This window comes from Agelaius phoeniceus, chromosome 4, assembly GCF_051311805.1.
Source record: "Agelaius phoeniceus isolate bAgePho1 chromosome 4, bAgePho1.hap1, whole genome shotgun sequence".
Classification (NCBI taxonomy): domain Eukaryota; kingdom Metazoa; phylum Chordata; class Aves; order Passeriformes; family Icteridae; genus Agelaius; species Agelaius phoeniceus.
This window is the reverse complement of record NC_135268.1, coordinates 7086434-7092433: the sequence shown is the minus strand read 5'-3', so window position 1 is coordinate 7092433 and position 6000 is coordinate 7086434. Positions and strand designations below refer to the sequence as shown.

The window sequence follows — 6000 nt, the reverse complement described above, 5'->3', positions numbered from 1 at the left end:
AGGGCAGCAGGCAGCCAGACACAGTTTAGTGCAGACTGACACAGCTCTAGTTTCAGCCAGCACTAGGGATCTATCTGGATCTTGGCCAGCATCAGGCGTGAGACATTGAAAAGCTCTTTTTGTTCTCATTCTGTTTGGTTTTTTTTTTTCCAAATAAATCCTGCACACACCACCAAACCTGATTTTCTATTTATATCCCTATTTAGACATATATAGGTGACTCTGCAGACCTTTCAGTGAACACATACTTCATGGCAGATGCTTTGCCAGGGCAGACAGTGCAGGAAGCAAAGCTCCATCAGCAGCCCCCACAGCCCCATTCCCTGCAACAAACATACCCCAGGCCTTCCATATTACCCAGTTGCCTTTCATTCCAGTTAGAAATGAGCTGGAGAATGGATATGGGGAAGTGACGCATTTCCAACATAAATTTTGGTCTCTTTCAGTTTAGAGGCTGTGTGCAGTGAGTACATAATCAGACTTGACAAGCTGGAATGGCTCATGTACTGCTGTTTATATGTAGCAGAAGATGCTGCTTTGTGAAGTTACACGCACTATGAACATATTTTACTTTTTAAATATTATTGTTTACAAGATTAGAAATAATAAAATAATAGCAAGCCCAGCAGAAATATCAGAGCTTGTTTTTAAGTATGAGTTTTCCTCTCCTAATGGGTATATATTTATAATTTACTAACCCTGCAGTGATAATGACGGTAACCTGCCACAGCAAAGTAAGCTCTCTTATTTTCTAGCTTAGAGTTCTGTTTGCTCAGGTGAGAGAGCTGGTTTCCACCTCTCTAGGTGAAGGTGTAACTCTCCTCACAGGCTGCTCAGCACAGGAGGTCTGGTCTCTGAAGTTTCTCTGCAGACAATGTGCCAGGAGGGTCTCAGTGAGATTCCTTCCCACAGCCCAGAGGCAGCTGGAGTCTGGGACACCATGGGAGAAAGGACAGCAGCTGTGGCATCCTGGGGGACAGGGAGGACCCAGTGTGGGTGCCACACTGTGCAGGGAAGCTGGAGGCAGCCCTTGGCCTCTCCTCAGCTATCATTTTTCTCATCTCTCTGTTATGTGGTGTCACTACACCACCAGTTCCCCCGGCATATTTGAGAGGCTGATACATTGACAAGGTACATTGTCAATTTATCACCTTCAGTACTGCTGAAGGTGATAAATGCTGCCTGGTTAGTCTGGCACTGCCCCACCACCCAGGCTGATAATATTTGTTTGCTTTCTCAAGCTCCATAATGCACAAATTCAGACATATTGCACCCTTTTCTTAATGCTGGCTTGGTCTCTGATGACCTGGAGACTGCTGGACATCACTTGCCTACAGCTGGACCTACTGATCTCTGATACTCTTGGCTATAAAAACCTGCAGGTCTGCTGTCCAAAGGCACCAGGTGTTTAGGTAAGAAATAGCCTACACAGGGCCACAAATGAAACACTTGAAGACTAAAGGATGGTGTGTTTGGAAGGGTTTTTTGGGGTGGGCATGTATAGCGGATATTTTTGCCCCCGATGAGGGGGAGAGAATGATGCATCTGACTCCATCTTATCAGAAGGCTAATTAATTACTTCATTATACTATATTATTCTATATTATTCTATACTATATGACTGTCAGCTGACAGTCCCAACACACAGACATGCTTGGCCCTGACAGGCCAAGGAAACAAAACCCCATCCCTTTGGGTAAACAATCTCCATATTGCATTCTACTTTTGCACAAACACAGTCACACCAAATGAGACAAGAATTGTTTTCCCTTTCTCTGAGGTTCAGAGAATGGGAATCTCGGGAATATTCTTGGGAAGAATTGTGCCTTCCTTTTCTCTGTGAGGAGAAATGTGGCTACAGGCTACATACAACACATAACAGACACGATTCCATCCTATGTCTGTATGGGGTTATACAGGATAATCTGGTTTTTCACACAGGTGTATTAGAGTCACTCTAAAAAAAAAGATCAAAATCTCTTGGTGTCCATACTACTTACCCTGTATTTAAAAAAAAAAAGCCTCTAATCTTATCTAGACTATACTTCAAAGATTTCCTTCTCGTCGTGTCCGAACAATCAACATTCATGTAATAGGTAATGCCTTGATATTAACTAAATCTCTAAGGTATCTTTTCATGGAGTTTTCATAGCATGGGCTGATTTATTTAATTGATGAATAGCTTGTATGTGCTTATTTTTAATCCTACCCATTTATCTTATGAAGAATTGCTGTTTGTAATTATTCCAAATACCCAATATAAATATTTTTTAAGATAATAATGAATGACATAGCTTTTTGCAAGCCTTTTAATGTTTGTAAAACAATACTCTAATTATTCCGAATATAATATTTACTCAGTTATTACAAAAGAGCTTGATATTTTACTTGGTCTCACATGAATACAATGAATCCAACAGGCTGAATTTCTCTTTGAAATCCATGAGCACATACCTCCCTTTTAATCACATTCTCGTACTTCAAAACCTGTAGAATACACCTGAAGATCTCTATGTCATGAGTGAAATGTGAAATACTATCAAAAAGACCCCTACAGCATTTTACCTGCTCTATCATCTTCTGCATCCAACTGTTGTGTCACATTGAGAATTTAAATTGGAAGGTCTTTCTGCCAGGGGAGGTTTTTTTACTAACTGGCAGAACAGCTTCATTGTCCATGGCTAAGGCTCCTTGTGCTAATGCACTACAAAGAGTGATTATTATTTAATGAATACCTGTAGTCTCCAGGATGGTTCATTGAGGTTATCACTGTCAGTTACATTTTCTAAGCTCATATTAAAAATTACAGGAATAGCTACTCCCTTGTTCACTAAAGAGGACAGAATATTTTACCACTTAAGCAGAGTGTGCATAGATACTATCCGTAGTTGCAGTCTCAAGAGTTCTTAAAAATAGCAAGGAATCCATCTCTGGGTGCCTGATCTTACCTGTGATTCAAAATCCATTTTTAGGCCATTAAATAGGCAAAGGAGTTTGTAAAAGCCCCTATTATCCAGTCATGTCACACAAGTCACTGTCTGCCAGTGGAATCCATCAGTCCCCTATCATTGGAGATGAGTCATTTCTCTTTATCCAAGTTCACAGACTGTAGAGGCTATTATTTTGATAATAGGCCTTCAGGTGTTTCCATTTTGACATCTGAAGCTTTTCAAAAGACTTCTGAAGACTTTTAAGAAATATTCAAACCATCCAGACTCAAATATGAAGAGAGACTCACCTACTGCTTTCCATTCTCCCCATCTTTCCTCTTTTCTTTTGATTTTTCCAGAAAAATTTTGAGTGAGATTTGCACTTTTTTTTCAAATTCTTTTCAACAAATGAGTTATTGATTTGAGATTGTAAAGCACAATTTTAATCACTTAATTTTTGGCCAGTCTAATCAGCATTTTAGCTTGTGAAATGATTTTTTCTTTTTTAATTCCATGCTTATAGGAAAACACTGAGCAAAATGGTTGTGAATTTCAACAAATTTTTTTGAAGTTTTTCATTCATCTGTGCTTCACTATCCCACATCCTTATTCCCAGCTCATTGTAAGGTTTCTTGATCATTAAGGAAATTGTCATGACTGCACTTGATATCACTTTGACTTATAACAGAGGGTTTTCTGAACAAGAAATACACTTTATATCCATTAATTTTAAGAAGTAATCAACAGCAAAGCACATTTATTGTTAGAATTTTATCTCTCAGTAGCATTCATGCAACATACAACCTCCTTTGAGCAAGAACTGAGGTGTTCTGAACATCAATGTGTACTGAAAACTGACAAAACCAGTATGGAAGTTCTTTCAGCCCATGAAAAAGCTTCAAGAAAATTCTTCATTGTGAAAAAGCACTGGTAATTTTGCCTCAGATTTTTGGGAGCTTTCTTTCCTTGGCTCCTGCTGTTTAAACAAAATGAGATTTCAGATTATCATGTCTATTAAACTAAATCTCACCTAAGTTTTGCTTATTCTGCATTTTGTGTCTAACTGCATCTTCCCATAAAAGCTCTCAAGTGGAAATGCAACTCCTTGACTTTTTAGGTTATAAGAACTTCATTGTCTCTCTTCTGTTAAAGGAGAAAAAGACTGAAAAGCTATAACTGTTCATAAAATTTATTGTGCTCGTAATCCCGTAAATTCCAATTTCACTGTTGTTTTTATTGGCTGAAAAACTTACTCAGGCTTTACTCATAAATTATGTATTTGAGAACTGAGTACAGACAGGATCTTACAATCCATAATTACAAATCAAGTCTCACACAAGAATCCCTTCCTGTATCACTATGGTAATTCTTTCAGCAATGTAGATTTGTATCTCCAGTATTATTATTTTTTTTTTATTTCTTTGGGGTCTGCATATTGTTAATCAAAAAATAATCAAAAATATCCTCACAGCAATCTCAGACTGGCACTGCTGGTGTCCCCATCCCCATGAGCACACTTAGCACTGGAATTTCTGGAGGAATAATATTCTGAATGCAACCCAACACAGCCATTTAGTTAAGCATGAAGTTGGACTCAGAAGGCTCTTTAGACAGCTGGTCACAAGAGATTCCTGTCCTGTATTATCCCCTGGGGCAGCATCCAGGTCTTGAAGGCTACAGAAAAAGCCTGAATACTTCTAACACAAGTGTTTAAGCTCAAACCCAAAGTACAGTGAGTGCTGTGATAAAATGAATAAAAGGAAAGCTCCATAATCTGACAGTGTTGAGTGGGAGCTCTGCGTGCTGGGTACCTCAATAGGTAAGAAGTACTTCAGAATTTACCAGGTGAAAGGTCAGGCAATGGAAGCATCTTCTTTAAACATGTCAGATTTCACTCAACAATCTGACAACAGCCATTGTGGATTTAGTCTGCCTCCCTTCTCATGGGAGTTTAAAATACTATAGCTCTTTAGGAACCCAGACTGCCAAGCCTTGTACTATTCAAACAAGGAGTACACATAGCAGTATGCTGTGCTCAAAATCAATTACAGTAGCTAATGATTAACTGAAAAAAATGACTGATTATATCATTATTTTATATGCAATTTATTTTAGAATCATAGAGCTTTTGGATATGTGGAAAAAAAAAAAAGAACCCAAACACCAGTTTGATGGTATTTTCAATATTCTAATTTTATCATAATGATTTAAGGCATTTATGACTGCTTTAAACTAGAAAGCACATCTCCAACTTCCAGATCTATAAAAAGCAACAAAAATGTGTCTTATTGAATATTAGGCACAAGTCTATGACTTTTCTTAAAAAGCTTTGAATATTAATGAACACTTTCTGAAAAATTGCTTAAAACCTTCTGGAATGGTAACTCGATTCACAACATTAACAAATTTGAGTTCCCTGTAATGATAAGGGTCCAAAAGATTTAGAACAGTTTTAAAAGAAACAGAAACACTGAGAGTAAAGCTTCTCTGATGCCACTCAGGATCAACTTATTCCTAGATACCAAAATACCAGCCAAGCATGAGATTTGCACCTTCACTTCAGATTTCTTGCACATGAACTTCTTCCTGCCTTATCAATGCAGCTACCAAAAGGCTTAGTGAGTGCAGCTGGATTGGAGTCTCTCACTGTAGTTCTGACTGAAAACTTAATTGTTCGTGTCCATGTGTAGCAGCAAGTCATGCCTGCAGACTCGTGATAAATTTAACTGCAGAACAGGAAAAAATAAAAAAAAATAAAATAGGGGATAGATAAAATATTAACCTCCATCTGTAAGAGTTAATGTGCCAAATTATATTACATGTATTATGCATATAACTTAATTTTATTTATGCTGTAAATCAAATGGTCTGATCAAAAGGAGAAATACTCTACCTGCACTTCAAGCAATATGGGTCAGTTTAAACATGCTTAATTCTACCGTGTCCCTAGCAAATTTATTTCTGTCATTTAGATCAAAGGCATGTATTTGCAGCATTTTCTATGCCTGCTCTATAGATGCAGATACATTACTTCCATAAGACCTGCTAAAAACGCTATTGTAATTGCTCA

At 37.9% G+C, this 6000-nt stretch overlaps 1 long non-coding RNA gene across 1 annotated transcript in view; it reads right to left on the bottom strand.

Annotated features, from left to right (window-relative positions):
* Window positions 1-5433: 5433 nt before the first annotated feature.
* LOC143693913 (uncharacterized) overlaps window positions 5434-6000 on the bottom strand; it is a 68251-nt gene continuing 67684 nt past the window's right edge. Inside the window, exon 8 of the long non-coding RNA XR_013181921.1 lies at window positions 5434-5656. This is a non-coding gene — a long non-coding RNA (uncharacterized LOC143693913). The remainder of the gene's footprint in view (window positions 5657-6000) is intronic.